Raw genomic sequence first — 17,634 nt, forward strand, 5'->3', positions numbered from 1 at the left:
TTGGAATTGTGAGTTAAAACATTCCTGTGTGCTCCAGAGGGTCACAGACTTGCCTTGTCTTACGGGTTTGCTATGGTCGTGGGGCCTTCCTGGTTTATTTCGTCAAAGATGACCTGCTTTCTGCGCTAACTGCAGCTTGAAAAGAAAAGAAATGACCACAGTGCCAAATAAGTATAGCTCAAGAGCACAGCCTCTCCTGTGTGCAGGGTTGGCTGTGCTGGACGAGCATGCAGGTGCAGCCTTTAGTGGCAGGAGAGCTGAAGAAATGCAAAGAATCCCCTAGCCATAGCTGCCAGTGTTGGTGCAGGTTGCTGTTTGTTTTGTAATAGCTCTCCCAGTGGCCACTCAAGGACAAAGTGGGGAGCACCTATGGCCCTGTGTCAGCCAGTTCCATCTTTCCCCAGGACACGGTCCTGGCCTCTGCCTTTACCCAGAGCGGGAGCAACTAGGGCATGGGAGGCTGGAGAAGAGGCTGTGCACACAGAGAGCTGTCAACTAGGGCATGGGAGGCTGGAGAAGAGGCTGTGCACACAGAGAGCTATCAACTAGGGCATGGGAGGCTGGAGAAGAGGCTGTGTACACAGAGAGCTATCAACTAGGGCATGGGAGGCTGGAGAAGAGGCTGTGCACACAGAGAGCTATCAACTAGGGCATGGGAGGCTGGAGAAGAGGCTGTGCACACAGAGAGCTGTCAACTAGGGCATGGGAGGCTGGAGAAGAGGCTGTGTACACAGAGAGCTGTCAAGCCAGGCCTCTTCACTGCTCAGATGCCTTCCTCCATGCTAGGCAAATCCTTTTTCTGGTAAGAAATAGCAAGTTCATATACCCAATCCAGGACCATATTGGGGTAGAAGGTGTAGTTCTGTTCATGAGGCTCCATTATCTGCTTAACGGTGTCCTCATGAACCTCCGTGCTGGAACCCAGGCTAATGTAGGAAATGACTCCTCCTTTGGGAGAGTGACCCCATTCTTCCAAGAACCTAGCTCTGAGGTCAGGCAAGCACAGAAGCACCTGGCCAGATGGGGCTGGTGCTGTCCATGGCTTGGCCTCACCTGCTTTTCCTTGTCAGCCCAGCGAGGTTAAGACATTGGAAGAACAGGTGTGAAGTGAGTGGCAGAGCCATTGGGGGGGATTGTGGTTCCGGAAGTGCCACTCCCATTGACAGTGTGGGCTACAGAGGTCTCTTGATGTGGGGTCCCTCCCCATGGCAGTCTCCTGCAGCACAGGGTTTGCCATCTTAAATGACACACAGGGAGCACGAAGAGTGGGGGGCACCTGTAATTTAGATGAAGCCCAGGAGCCAGCGAGTGGGCAGTCATTTAGCATGTGCTCAGGCAGCTTCAGGGTCCCAAGCAGCCAGTGATGAAAGCATGGCCCAGGAGCCACAAGCCCTCACAGGCACAGGGACTAGCTCACTGGACCTTTGGGGCCTTCTCCAGACCAGTAATAGCCACATGTGTGCCAGAAGTGCCTCACCCCTGTCTCCAACTGTCCTTCTACTTAGTTCAGCTCTCTACCTGGTGTTTGAGCCCCACTTCTACCTTGGGGACAGCCTGGGCCAGTACTGGCTGTTTCCCTTTGGGTTGGGCTTGTTTTTGCTGGTTCCTTCCCATTGAGCCTCCTCCTGCAACTCCATTTTTCCTGTTTCCAAACTAAAGGCTGAGCCTGGTTTAAAGGGAGGAAGATACTGCTAGGTAGAGCCTATCAGCAACCCCCGGGCATGGCTACGTGAAGCTATCGGGCAGCCCTGGGGCAAAGCAGGGCTGCTCCTGCTCAGGACACAGGAACCAACTAAAGCTAGGGCAGCCCCTCTATGTGTGAGTTTTGGAATCCAGGTCTACCCATTTGCCAGCTGGTCCTTATGCAGTTGCTTCTAGCACTCCAAAGTGGACACTTTGACTAGAAGCCAGCCTCTGAACTCTAAACACATCTGTTGTAAGAAAGATGTGGGAAGAGGCAACATTTCTACATGGGGGAGGGGCCTCCCTCTACATCTGCTCACTTTTGTCTACAGAGATACAACTGGATTATCTCAAAGAGGGAGACTGCCTGTGTGCTAAAGATACAACAGCTCCTTAAATTCCAGAAAGGGCCGGAGGGCCATGCCTGCATCAGGAGAAGCTCCCACAGGTGAAGGGGGCCCAGATGAAGGCCTCCATCCAGTCTGGGAGGAGAGTCTGGTGAGCGGTGGGCACACCTTCCTGCTCAGGAAATGCTAGGCATTAGTTGCATGGTAGCTTCACGGTGGCTGCAGAGGGTGTGTTCCCCCCAGAGGCACTTGACATGAGGGGTAACTTCACTCTGTGACACTCTGGAGCACACTCAGACCCCCCAATGACCATGGGGAGCCAGTGTCAGAAAGTGAGGGAAGTGGTGGTAGCACTACATGCCTTTAACCCCAGCACTCTGGAGGCAGAGGCAGGCGGATCTCTGCGAGTTCAAGGCCAGCCTAGTCTCCAAAGCAAGTTCCAGAACAGCCAGGGTTGTTACATAGAGAAAGCCTGTCTCAAAAAAAGAAAAGAAAAGAATAAAAAACAAAAATGAGGGGGTGGGGCTGCGACGGGTGCCATCCTTCTACCAAAGAATTACAGCCAATTAAGCCCACCATGCAGAGATGGTCATTCACCTCAACCTTCCCACAGTACCCTTGACCCTCAACATGGCATAGCGAGTTCCTGCATCCTTGTTCCTACCCCTGATCCACAGCTACTCAACTGCCAAAGCCAGGTCCTGCTGTCCTGTTCATAGCCTCCCTGTCCTCCAATTAGCCCATTGTAGATAAGGCCTTGTCCCTATCCATTACATGTGCCTTACTCCTCTGAGTCTCCAGCTCACCTTCTTCTAAAGCAGAGGCAACATCATCTTTGCCCCAGTATGTTCCCACCCCAGCCTGTTCTACCCACCCACACAGCATCCTGAGCTAGCACACTCTGCAGAGGGAGGCACGTCCTGACAGAATGTGTATTGCTGACATAGACACTGCGGGTCAAGAACTCCAAAGCCTCAGTCCCACTCAAGTAGAGCATTCCTCTGAGTGCCAGTGTGAGTGACTATGTTTGGTTGGCCAGCGTGTGCAAAGATGCTTATAACCCAAGACTGCTCACCTACAGAGGCCTCCATTAGAGATTGCATAACCTCTCTCTGTGCTGTGCCTAATAAACACGCAGCTGCCGGGTGGGGCGGTCCCCTCCCAACTTTACCATGTCTGTGTCTTTGTCCTTTGTTCACTCCCTTATTTCCCCTAGTCAGAGTTCCAGGACCGAAGTCACACAAAGCATGGCAGACTGTAGAGACAAGGTGTACTGCCAGGCCTACCCTGATTACATCCCTGGCAAACTAATTGGTGGAGGTGGTTTTAAGATTTGGGAAGGGTAGTTCTGCAGCAGTGAGTAGCTTTCAACCATGCCCAAGCTAGCGGGACTCATCCAGAGCTCCTGTCCTGAGGCCATGGGTCTTCCTCAGCCTTCCCTCTCTCCGCTGTGCGGATTCACTTCCAAGTCAGCAGTCACGGTGCCCTCCTTGAAAAGAGGGCCCACAGGGTAGCCTCTGCTTTATTGAGGATCTGCCTGGGACTAGAGACTTGCCATGAAAAGATGGGTCTCTAGCTTTTGGGAATTTGCAATAAACTATAACTAACCAGTAAACCAGTAAGATGTAGCACTCGGCAGATGAGCAGAAGGGACACGGGCAGCAGTGACGGGGTAGAAAGTCCGCTGCTCCAGCAGGGACATGGTGAAGGCCAGAGCCTGGGACAGACTGTCAGGCCTGCGTGCCTCGTCACCCCGGAGACGCCGGAGTTAAGAGGGACACTGGCAAGGATATCACTGCCTCGTTTCCCCATCTCTAGGGTGGGATGCTTGTACTGCCGGCCCTGCAGCAGTGGTGTATGTGATTATACCTGGTTGTCATCCACATAGCTCACAGGGCAGGTTCTGTACGGCGGTCAGACTGTGCCAGTGAAGCCCAGGAGGCCATCAGCTTCTGGGTTCAAGGCTCTGCATGACAGCAGCAACTTCCTGGCTTTAATCACAAAAGCCTGAACCAGAGCCCAGACCCGATGGCTGGCCAACTAAAGAGGGAAACCACACTGGAGAGATGGCTCTGCAGTGGAGACCCTGCTGTTCCAGAGGCCCAAGTCACAGCTCTCATGGCAGCTCACAACATCTGACATGCTAACACACACATGCAGGCAAAACACCAATGCTCATAAAATAAAACACATTTAAAAAAAAAAAAAGGTGCCAGGCCAGCAAATGTGTGAAGCAGAGCAGCGTGACAGGGTGGGAGCTGGTGGCTTCTCAAATCCTGTTTCTCGGAGATTCACAGAAAGCCTGTGGCAGGCCTTGCAGAGAGGCTAGCCATAGGGTCACCTAGAGGTGGTCAGGCAATAGCCATACTTCACCCCACCCCACCCCTGAGCTGATCTGGGGACTGAGGCATGCAGAGAGCCACCCCTCCTTGGGGTTTGGTTGGCCAGGAAATGGTGGCCACCCACCACCACCAAGTCTTTTCTCCATCCCATCATGAAAATAAGTTGCTTCCCTCATTATTATATGCTTATTCCATTGAGATTGTTTTTAGATATGCATATCTTTTAAGATTTCCATATGGCGCCGGGCGGTGGTGGTGCACGCCAGCACTTGGGAGGCAGAGGCAGGTGGATCTCTGGGAGTTTGAGGCCAGCCTGCCTGGTCTACAAGAGCTAGTTCCAGGACAGGAACCAAAAGCTACGGAGAAACCCTGTCTTGAAAAATCAAAAAAAAAAAAAGAAAGATTTCCATATGGCTTTTCAAAAGGCCTTACTGTTAGTTGACCCTCCCATAGTCCCTCCTTTACTCTGCCCTCTCATTTCCCTATTTAATCCTAGTTTTAATGTGATTTTCGTTTCCTGTTTATCCTTTTATAATACCATGTTCTATCCCCCTCCCCCAGCTAATCACCTTGTGCCACTAAGGAAAATCAGTGTCAGGCGTGGATTACATTTCTTGAATTATTAGCCAAAAGGGTCCCATAGCCTTCCCCAAGACATGAGACTATTCCCAATGCTCTTGGTTACTGTCAGATCTAAAAGAACTCCATTTCCCCAAATTTCAAAAGACAGAAGAGATGACTGTCTCTTCACCTCCTCCCCTGCCCTAGACTCCCTTAGCTCATGACGTCCCTCCCGCAGCCCTTCTTCTCCAGACCAGAGCAAGCCTGTTCAACAGTTTCTCCACAACCTCTGTCCTGGATCAGGTAGCCTGGTGACTCTGTCAGGAGTCAGGAAAGCAAACAGAAGAGCCAGGGGAGGAGCCATGGACTAGGCCTTTCAAAGTGAACTGTTCCCAGTCTCGCTACAGCTGCTTGGCTCTTACTCCTTTTCTTGGTTTTATTTAACTCTAAACTGTTTCTTTCTCATGTCTCTAAAACTTTTGCTAAAATATAAATGTTATGTCGAGATTTGTAAGACTGTTGTATAAACGCTCTCATCTCAGGATTTTTAAGTTCATTGGGTGTGGTTTTAAATCTTTATAAAATCTTTAGCAAAAAGTCAGCTTAAAACTTGTAAATTAAAAGGTTAATAGTTTAAAATCTATACATATGTAAAACTTGTAAATTAAAAGGTTAATAGTTTAAAATCTATATGTAGCTTGGATTCAACTCTTGTTTAGGATAAAAGGATGTTTGTTTTTTTGTTTTTGTTTTTTAAGAAAAAATGGGTGTGTGCTGATTGGCTCACCTTGGAGTAAATAGCAACCTCGGGGCTTGCTGACATTTTTACTAAACATTTTAAATAAGGAACAACTTAGTTCTCTTTTAATAAATAAGGCCTATAAATTCCTCAAGCCTATTCAGGCTGACAGAAACTGATTTCAGGATGTATGTCCAGCCTCATTGCCTTCTCTGACTTTGTCACACTTTAGCTATTTGGATAAACTGATTCAATTTACAAGAAACTGCAATATTCTGTGAAGTTACACTGTAAAGGGGTTGGGAAAGGCTCCTGGTTTCTCTGTGGGCTCTATTTGTGGTTACAGTTATATTTTGATGCTAAAGAATCTTCAATTAGATCTTTAGTTCAATTTTTAAGGCTCAAACTTACCAGGGATAAAACTCTAAAATTCTAATTTTATAAAAGCTTCTAACTTGGCCCCCTTATCAGCTGTAGCACTCAGGAAAGTAGGCTCTGCCCCTTGCCTAGGCAGCCCAGCAGAACTGCCTGGTGGTCTAAGGTGAGGGTGACCCAGCCCTGATGATGTGAGCAAGGGAGAGCCCATTACTCATCTGACATCTGGTGGCGTGGGCTGAAGAGAGATGCAGTCCCCTCACCCATCAATACCCGAGACAGGTGGGGGAGCTGGCCCTGGGGTCATAAGAGCAGGAGAGCTGTCCCTGCTCCTCACCCTGTATCTCACCTAGGCAATACATAGAGCTGGCCCCGATGGTGTGGGTTTCTTAAATTTTGCTTTTTTTTGGGGGTTGGGGGATACAGGGTCAGAGGGCAGATATGAAGGGACCAAGAAATAAGGGTATCAAGACACATAGAATAAATAAAAAGAAAAACAAAACCTACTAACTTAGAAACTTAAAACTAAGCAAGTTAGTAGGCAGTTATATTGTAAATGGCTCAGAACTATGCTTATAGCCATGGAATTCATTCTCAGGGACAAGCTTCTGCCTTCTGTATATGCTACCAATGTTAAACCTGAAGCATGTAATCAAAAACAAAGTTTGTTTAAATCAGGTATACATAATAGATTAGGTGGTAACCCTGAAGCCCCTCAAAGTGATCCACTGAATGTGGCATTTGAAGTAGTTAATGAAAAGGCTTCCCTGAGACAAAATATGAGTTTCTGGTAACAGTAGCTAAGGCTATCTCCAAAGAAGACTCTACCTGGATTGTAGTATTGCTAATTTAGGAAAAAAATCCTATGACAGGTGGTTCCACCGGCGCAAAGAAATCTAATTAGGTCAGAGTAAACCAAATTAAAATGTCCATTGTTTTATTAAATGCGGCACTCTTGGGTGGCCGAGTGCATGGAGGGGAGACAGGAAAGCAGGGAGCACATGCAGACCCGGAACCACATGTTTCTCCTCTGGGAGCCCACTTAATACCCTGTGTGAGTGGTCCTGACCTTTCCCCCGGGAGAGGTCAGGACCTGGCATGCTGGGATTTGGAGTCCAGACCAATGCAACTCCCAGGCCAGGGGGCTGGGATGGATGCCAGGGGCTAAGGCTACACTAGCGATTTATCACTCTCTTAACACTAACCACCAGACAAAGAGCTTCCCCATACCTGCTGCCAGGGATCTGCCCACAGAACGGACCCTGTAGGTTTGTCTGACCTACTCTGTCTTGCCAAGATAGGTCAGGTTTCCTAAGTTCCTCTTCCACAGAAAAGTCTCTCGGACCTTCTGGGTCTGGCAGCTGAAGACTTAAAGCTGCCTGTGTGACAGCCAGTGTAGGAGGGGTGGAGGGGCCGCTTGTTCGGCCCGGCTGTCCAGAACCGAAACTATATTAATTAAAATACTTCTTGGCCCACTAGCTCTAACTTCTTATTGGCTAACTCTTACATCTTAGCTTAACCCATTTCTATTAATCTGTGTATTGCCACGTGGCAGTGGCTCACTGGCTAAGTTTCAGCAGCATGTCTTACTCTGGCAGCGGATCCATGGCGTCTCTCTGGTTCTGCCTTCCTCCTCCCAGAATTCAGTACCATCTTCCCCACCTAAGTTCTGCCCTATCAACAGGCCAGGGCAGTTTCTTTACTCATTAATGAATGAAAGCAGCACATAGACAGAAGGACCTCCCACACCAAGCCAAAGACTTAACTGCTACCCTGTGTAACGCCAAAGACTGATGACCTCTGCTCCCTCCCTTGCCAAAAAAAAAAAAGAAGAAGAAGAAGCTACCATGGAATAGCCCAGGCTGGCCGTCCAGTAATGGCTAATTCTCTGTCATTTTAATTGGTAAAGAGTCCATTTGGATTGATACATGCTGCTCAGATTTATGCTTCTCAGATCTCTGGTGTCAATGATGACTAACCGTAGTCAGTTTTGTAGCAGCGAGGATACCAGCTCCTCCCCAAAAGCTGCAGCTGCCTGGTCAGCCCATTTCCTATGTGAAATCAGGTTCTGTTGAGGAACACGAATCCACAGGCTTCACACTGGAAGAGAGAAACTCACAAAAAAAAAAAAAAAAAAAAAAAAAAAACCTCAGGTAACTAAAAATATACTTTTTACTATTTATTTAAAAGAATTGCTTTTCAATGACTGCTCTCAATAATCAACTACCTATGTCTTATGATAAATAACTGGATAGAGGAACACAAGTTTAAAGTTTATGTAAGTAAGGAAATGATTTAAGGTGTATACTGAGAATGTAAGCTTATATAAGTTGTGAGGGTCTCAGAAAATGATTTAACCTATGTAAGTGCACCGGGCAGTGGTGATACATGCCTTTAATCCCAGCATTTGGGAGGCAGAGGCAGGCAGATCTCTGAGTTTGAGGCCAGTCTGGTCTACAAGAAGTAGTTCCAGGACAGGCACCAAAAATAAAACCAAAACCAAATAACAACAAAATAATACACACACACACACACACACACACACACAAGCTGTAAAGGTCTTAGGAAGTGATTTAGGGTGTGTAAGGAATGAGATTTAAAGATGATACAAAATGTTAAAAGTTCAGAACTTTGACATATTGATAATGGAGTTCTGACAAGGTACTAATCTAATCCTTTGGTTGTTTTCTAAATATCACACTGAAAACAGCACTCCTGTCAGTCAGCAGTTCAAGCTTGACACTGGGGTGGAAAAGAGGAAAGAATATGAACAAAATATATTGAATGAAAAAAAATTAATTTAAAACCCCAATAGGGTGGTGCAGGCCAGCCTGGTCTACATAACAAGTCCCAGGTCAGCCAGGGCTATACCCTGTCTCAAAAAAAAAAAAAAAATAATAATAATAATAAATAAAACTTTAAAAAGAAAAATAGGATGTTAGTAATAAAAAGTCCATTTTTGACGTGTTAAAAGCTAAAGAAAGGTCCTTTTGCCCTTCACCTGGACTCAGTGGGAGGTTTCCTGTTGTGTTTCACATGGGGTTTTCGGGACTCAACCCACTGTGAGGCTCCAGTGTCAACAGCAGTTTGACCCAAGAAGAAGAATCTCGCTTTCAATAACATCACCTAGGGAACTGGGTATGGGTGGGTCCTCCTAGGGACACAGCCACAACAGAGAACTGTTAGCCACCTGCCTGCACCACACACTGGTCTACAAGAAGGATCAGAAGAGAAATTCGTCCATCTTGGAGACAATCCCTTCTGATTTTGGAGCCTTCTACCCTATCCTACTGTATAGAATATCTTCTAGGTGTTGATGGTGTCCTTCCAGCCTCCACCCTATTCTGGTGTATTTCACCTGTTTATTCTGCTCTGGGTGTTGATGGTGTCCTTCAGACTCATCCATGGTCTGCCCATGAGTCAATACTTTCAATTAAAAATCCAAATAATTCCCTAGGAAAGTGTCTACAGGGAAAGGTTCTGAGCACAACTTTCTTCCAGAGGCACCCAAATGGTGGCTAATACCTGCCTGTGATTCCAGTACCAGAAGATCCAACAGTCTCCTCTGGCCTCACCGGCACTGCACACACGTGGTGCACAGACATGCATTTAAACCCATGCACATAAAATGACACAAAGTGACGTAAATGTTATTGAGCGGCATGGGATGCAGCAGAGTTTAGTGGCCCTGTGACTTAAGGGGCATTTTCAGCCAAGAAAAGATCTCTGTTCAAAGTCCTCACCATTACCCAAGGGAAAGAACAATGCAGGAAGAGTCCATTTCATCCAAGAATAATTTAGGATGTCCACTGACCCCATGAGAGAAAGAAAACCCAGCCTGGTACCCAGGAACACTGTGTCCTGCTAGTCCAGAAGGGATGTCCCTGAGACAAATTACATACCATACCAAGCTGTCTTGTGGGAGGCTTGGACACAAAGCCAAGCGCTGACTCCTTACATATACCAGCCAGGTGACATCAGTGACTCTGTTGGAATGCTGGAGGAATCTGAGTTTAGTCTAGGTCCCTATAGTGAAGGATCCTTGGTGTCTCCGCACCCCTCCCCCCACATAAGAAAGATCTGTCTGTACCCCCTCATTGCTTGCCTCCCTTGAACATGCTAGTCTCCAAGTCACCTGGAAAATAGCCTGTTAACCCAATGTGATCCTGGGGGGAAACTGCACTCTTCCCTGTACACAGCTTGGTGTACACAGCTTGTTCCAGGACAGGCACCAAAGCTACAGAGAGAATCTCTGTCTCAAAAAAGCAAAAGAAGAAGGAAAAAGGAAAATCAGCCCCCAGCAGGTGACCTAGACTTCCCTGCTTAGAGGATCTGGGAAGCATGGAGGTCGTAGGGAAGCAGTAGGGCAAACATGAATGGTAAACACACAGCTTGTTCCTTCAGAGGAAAGGATGCATAACCTCACCTGTGTAGAGGGCTGGGAGTGATGTGGCTAAGAACTTGGGGACCGCTGGACTATCTGCGTGGCCAGGAGCACACTGGATGCCCCAGACCTTTATTGTGAATTTGTCAGTGTCGCATATAATATGTAGTCACATCGTAAGCTTTACTGTACAAACAGGGCTAAGTTCATTATCAGCAACTGTGCTAAGTGTGCCTAAAATAGACGGCTCAGGGTCAGACTCCCAAATTTTGAACCAAGACCATTTATTGGACTGCGTTGCCTTTTTGCATTCGTGAACTCTTACTCTGCTGGTCATGGTGGTAGCAGGGACCCCACAAAAGAATTTCAATGACAGCTAATTTGTTCCATGGACCATGGCTTCTGCGGCCATCTCCTGTGTGTCCTGAGAGCGCCACTCAGGAGGCAGTGTGAGAGGAGGTGGAGGTTGGCAGGTGTGGACTCTGCGCTCGGGAAGGGCTGTGATGGTAAGGGGAGACCTGAGAAGCCTATACTCTGTGAACTCTAACTCCTTGTGTAGTCAGGGGCAGCTGACTGCCTCTCGGGATGTGTGGAAGGAGCAGGCATGGATGCCCACTTACTACAAAGGTCCAGTTGAAGAATTTATTAAATTATTCTTTATCAATAAAAACTCAGGAATCAGATATTGGGGTAAGAACCTGGCCTGAGTGATCAGAGACGCTGCAGAGAATTGATCAGTGACCTCCTCTCTCTCATTCCTCGATCCAAAAAGTCCTAGATCCTCTCTAAGCCCTGCCCTTCTACTTCCTGTGTCTCTCTTTGTTCTCAGTCCTCCAAAACAACTGTGGTTAATTTTGGCAGCTAGTAGCTGCCTTCACCTTCTAATTCAAAGCAGATTTTATTGGCAATCTCAGGAGCAATGAGATCAAAATATCATACAACAGCTAGTGGCAGCACAGCCCCCATAACAGGGAGCGTGAAAAAGCTGCGCTCTGTCCACCTGCTCACATGGCCAAGCCCAGGAAAAGAGCTCCAGGACACTGGCCTTGGGGACACAGGACTTGGCCACAGAAGTACACACAACAAATGCTGAACATCACAGATGTTGTCCTTGACAAGCAAAGTAAGAGATTTTTAAACATAAAGGAAATATATACTTTTGATGCTGGTATTTAATGATACCAATATTTGTAGATAGAGACGACACTTTTGTTTCCCAGCCACCCCCCAGACCCAAATAATTACGTGGAAACTATATTAATTACAACAGTTTGGCCAATGGCTCAGGCATATTTTTAGCTAACTCCTATATCTTAAATTCACCCATTTCTACTAATCTATATATCGCCATGTGGGTATGGCATTACCTCATTTTCAACATGTCTTGTTTCCTCTGCAGCTAGATGGTGTCTGACCTGACTCCACCTTCTTTTTCTGTGTATCTCTGCTTGGATTTCTTGCATGGATTTACTCTGATAAGCCATTGGCAGAAATATCAACACATACAGAAGGACATCTGATGTGGGACTCCCCTCTGTATGCTATGAATATGTTTTATTACCATTGGTTAATAAAGAAGCTTCTTTTGGCCTATAGCAGAGCACAATATAGCCAGGCAGGAAATCTGATATAGAGAGAATAGGCAGAGTCAGGGAGAAGTCATGTAGCTGCCAAAGAACACAGCTGCTAGAACTTTACCCGGTAAGCCACAGCCACATGGCAATATACAAATTAATAGAAATGGGTTAATTTAAGATATAAGAGTTAGCTAGGAATATACATAAGTATTTGGCCAAGCAGGGTTTTAATTAATATGGTTTTTGTGTGATTGTTTTGGGCCTGGGTGGCTGGGAAATGAACAAGCTGCCTCCACTTACAGAATGACACCCAAACATTTGGAGCTGATGACTGCCACCCACTTCGGGTCCTGTGCTTCTTTCAAGAGTAAAATAACTCAGCGTCGAGAGTAAAATAACTGAGACCATGCCTGAGGCTCAGTGCTCTCTGCCTGGGCAGGTGGCAGGAGCAGGTGTGCCAGGAGAGCATGGCAGATTCCCATCACAATACACAGAGATATTTCTAGGCCACACAGTGCACTGCATGGCAGATTTAGCTTTTACTCAGATACAAAGGGTTTATGTGCTGCACAGCGCCACCCAGAGGTGAGGTCGTGAGGACGGCTCCCACCCAGCAGTCCCAGAGCTGGTGGTGAACAACCTCCGCCATATTGAAAGCCAGAGGGAGGCAGAGCCAGCATCCATGGCCAATGCGACCAAGCTTCTTACCATTTTAACAGTGCTCCTGGTAAGAAAATTATTGTAGATACACAAGAAAGACAGGTTTAGACATAAAAGACCCCTAAATGAGACATAGTGTGTTTTAAAAATGTACATAGGCCTGGGAAAGGGAGGAAAAGGAATATAGACAGTTCTAATACAAAAGGAGTACAGACAGTCATACATCAAAGGAGGAAAGATAATAAATAGAAAACTTGTAGAAAAAGTAATACAGTGAGAGAAATAAGCCACGTAAAGATGGAATATGTGCAAAGAGTCTGGATTATGTATGTTATTGTGTTTTCTTTGATTTTTTTTTTTAACTGAATGAGCTAAGTACAGAGAGATTTTGATTCTGGGGGCTGCTAAGATAAACCAACATATATACTTTTAAGGCATCTTGATGTCACAATTTGGTTCTAAGGATGTATTGCTTTGGAAAAGAGGTTCTGCAAAAGCTGAGAACCTGTGGATTCCTCCCAGGCTAATGTGATTTGATGGACCAAGACCCCTGAAAGGTCTGTGTAAACCCCAAAATTACTTCACCCAACAAAAAGCAGGAAGCAGTTTAGAGGAAACTATGACCAAATTCCCAAATAGTCTTTATAAATGTTTTTATTTATTTATTATGTATTATGTATACAATATTCTGTCTGTGTGTATGACTGCAGATCAGAAGAGGGCAACCGACCTCATTACAGATGTTTGTGAGCCACCATGTGGTTGCCGGGAATTGAACTCAGGACCTTTGGAAGAGCAGGCAATGCTCTTAACCACTGAGCCATCTCTCCAGCCCCCTATAAATGTTGTTTACATTTAAAGGGGGATATGCTATAGACATGAATACTTTGCACTGGTATGGATCTTGATTTATTGATATAAATTTAAAGTCAATCTTATAAGGCATTGTGTTTGTGCAACTCATTTAAAAATATAACGTATAATTAACAAATGCAAGTTAATAGTCATGTTTGTTAGGTTTTCTAGATGTATGGAGATATATTTCAGATGGATAGTCTTCAAACCTTTCAAAGACTAACAGAATATAGTATTTAAAGACTAACAGAATATAGCATTTAAAATGTTTAAGAAATTAGAACTTCACCAGGCAGTGGTGGTGCATGCCTTTAATCCCAGCACTCGGGAGGCAGAGGCAGGCGGATCTCTGGGAGTTCGAGGCCAGCCTGGTCTACAAGAGCTAGTTCCAGGACAGGCACCAAAGCTACAGAGAAACCCTGTCTCGAAAAACCAAAAAAAAAAAAAAAAAAAAAAAATTAGAACTTTTCTCAACAATGAGACATGCCTGCTCCTGGCAGCACCAATCTACTTCAAGAGGATGATGGGCATCAAAGAGGTTTCTTATGGAGTTGGTTAATCATTTGGGCAAGAAACTGTTCTTGCCTGAACTGCTTATGGTATGCTGTATAAACTGGACATGCAGAACCCACAGAAAAATGACTGCTAAATTTGCCCAAAGGTGAGACAGTCCTTTGGGGTTTCTGCTTCATGAAAGAACTGCCAGATAATTTGCAGAACACAGAAAAAAGCAACTGAAAAACTTTACCAGTACAAGGCATAAGAGATCTTCAAATTTCCTGCTTCATGGGAAAGCCTACCAGATACCATGGGCCTGTAGTCTGAAGACAGATGCCGCAATGTTACAGAAGAACTTCCGGTGATTGTAACTATCTATTTTTCAGCTCCATCAAAGACTCCAGAAGGATGTGATATTACCTAAGTTAACAGGAAGTGAATTGTAAATAACTTCCAAAACTCTAGAATTGACAGAGACATCTTGCTGCCTAGACAGTTTTCCTTATTTATGATAAAAGATAAAGTACATATAAATATTGTAACTATAATTCTTGCTTGGTAATGGTTTTGTTGTATGTAATTTTACTTGTTAAAGTTAAAACCTTTCTTTTCATTTAGACAGAAAAGGGAAGGTGATGTGAGATTCCCCTCTGTATGCTATGAATATGTTTTATTACCATTGGTTAATACAGAACCTACTTTGTGCCTATAGCAGGGCACAATATAGCCAGGAAGGAAATCTGATATATAGAGGGGAAAGGCAGAGTAAGGGAGAAACCATGTAACCACTGAAGGAGACAGACACCTTGGAACCTTGCTGGTAAAGCATGAGCCTTGTGGTAATACACAGAATAATAGAAATAGGTTTATTTAAGATGTAAGAGGTAGCTAGAAATAAGCTTAAGCTATTGACCAAACAGTATTGTAATTAATATTGTTTCTGTGTGATTATTTCGAGTCTGGGCAGCTGGAAAACAAACAAGCAGCCTCTGCCAACACACATTCTACATAATTTCCCCTTTCTATCTAAATATAAAGGAAGGTTTTAACTTTAACATAGTAAAATTACATATAACAAAACATATCAAGCAAGAATTATAGTTATAATATTTAGTCTATTTGTATTGGGCAAAAATTAAAGAAAATATTCTACCATATATCTTTGTGAGTCTAAAATTTAGTATATAATTTATCTTTTATTATAACTAAGAACAACTATAACTATCTGTCTTCAATTCCATCAAAGACCCCAGAAGCATATAATATTACCTAAGTAAACAGAAAGTGCATTGTAAGCAGCTTCCAAAACTCTAAAACTGACAGAGCCAACTCGCTGCCTGGACAACCACCCAAAATTCTGTAATGTTGGGGCACCCATCTTCAGCCTACAGGCCCATAGTATCTGGCAGACTTTTCTATGAAGCAGGAAATTTGAAGGTCAGTTTCCCCTATATTGGCAGTTTGTCAGTCACTTTCATCTGTGTCCTGCAGAATGTCTGGCAGCCTCTTTCATGTGCAGGAACCCTGAAGGACCGCCTCACCTTCTTTTGTCAAGTTTAGCAGTCATTTCTCTGTGGGTCCTGCATGTGCAGTGTATACAGCATAGCATCAAGCAGTTTAGGCAAGATCAATTTCATGCCCAAATGGCTAGCCTTGTCACATTGAACGCAAATTCCATAATGAGTTTCTTTTATGCCTATTAACCTCTTTGAAGTAATTGGTGATGTCAGAAGCACACATGTCTCACTGTTGAGAAAAGTTCTTAAAATATTTTAAATGCCATATTCTGCAGGTCATTGAAAGGTTCAAAGAATACCTATCCACATGAACTATATCTCTGTACATTTAGAAAACCTAACATGATTATAGTTTGACTATTATAGATGACTATTAATCCATAATTTTAATTATACATTACACTTTTAAAGAAGCTATAAAAATATGATAGCTTAAACAAGAGTAGAAAAATACATACATAACAAAATTGACCTTAAATTTTTATCAATAAACTAAAGTCCATACTAATGTAAAGTATTTATTTCTATATCATATCCCATTTTTGTTTCTTTAGAAAGACCTTGACTGTAACAATTAATCAATCCCATTTAAATGAAAACAAATGTTTATCAACAATATTTGAGAATTTGGGCATAGTTTTTAGACTACTTCCTGCTGTTTGGGGGTTCTGTTAATCAGGACTTTCATGGGGTATCCTATGTGGTTGATACATCTTAGGCACGGTGCTGAAACTGTCGTGGATGTTGGACCACTTGGGCCATCACTTTAGGGAGTCTCGTTTGATCAAACCATGTTAGCCAGCAAGGAACCCACAGCTTCTATTCTCTGTTGAAGCAAAAGCAGAACTGCTTTTCCAAAGTAACATGTCCTTAGACTTAAATTTTGGAGTCAAGATACTTTTAAAATATATGTTGGTTTAGCTTAGCAGCCTATACAATGAAATATCTCTCTGTAGTTAGCTCATTCACAGTCAAAAAACTCAAAGAATACAAAATAATATATATGATCCAGACTTTTAGTTTATTTTTGATCTTTACAGGGCTTTTTATTTTTACTCTTCTTTTACTTTTATTTTTTAATTTTTGATTTTTTGAGACAGGGTTTCTCTGTGTATCTTTGGCTATCTTGGATCTCACTCTGTAGACCATGCTGGCCTTGAACTCACATAGACTCACCTGCCTCTGCCCTCAAGAGCTGTGTGCTGCCACACCCAACTACTCTATTTCTTTTTCTTTAAAGGAGTTTCTCCTTTTTTTTTCTTTCTAAAGCCTGTGTATATTTTTTTTAAACACACTCTAAACCATTTAGAGGTCTGAATCTGTCTTTACTGTATATCTCTATCTTTTTCTGAGCATGAGTCTTAAATCTTCTAAGCAGCATGGCTAGGATTAAAGCTGCAGCTTTGGCAGCTGACTCTACTCCATTCCTTAGATTTCTGAGAGTCTAGTTTCATGGTGGAGGTCCTACCCAGAGCCAGGGTCCTGGTGGGAGATTTATTGTCACAATGCTATGGATTTTCTAGGTCCATGCCACCACCAAAAAGCTAGCTCCTCATAAACACCATTTATGTGTTTGGTGGCTGAGCCTCTTAAAAGAGTTGTGAGGTTTTTGCTGCAAATGCTGAGTTAGGAAGTCTTTCTCAGACGAGCCGTGCCTCTGCTCACTGCAAGAAAACAGAGCCTACCAGAGAAAAGTCAGGGGCGATGGTGGCACACACCTTTAATCCCAGCACTCAGGAGGCAGAGGCAGGCAGATCTCTGTGAGTTCGAGACCAGCCTGGTCTACAAGAGCTAGTTCCAGGACAGGCTCCAAAGTCACAGAGAAACCCTGTCTCGGAAAAAAAAAAAAAAAAAAAAAAAAAAACCAAAACAAACAAACAAACAAAAAAACCAGAGAAAAGTCAGTTACCAAGAAGCTGTTCTTGACTCTTCTAAAGCTTTCTCAGGTTTTATGTGGAAATTGTTGCCAAACGTTTGGGCACCATTTTTAGACATTGTCCATGCCTTTGTTTCCTGGCCACCCAGACCCAAATAATCACACAGAAGCTATATTAATTATGGTACTAGCAAGAAACCTGGCACTAGGGAAATTCCCA

The sequence above is a fragment of the Chionomys nivalis genome, chromosome 19 (genome assembly GCF_950005125.1).
Source record: "Chionomys nivalis chromosome 19, mChiNiv1.1, whole genome shotgun sequence".
NCBI lineage: Eukaryota > Metazoa > Chordata > Mammalia > Rodentia > Cricetidae > Chionomys > Chionomys nivalis.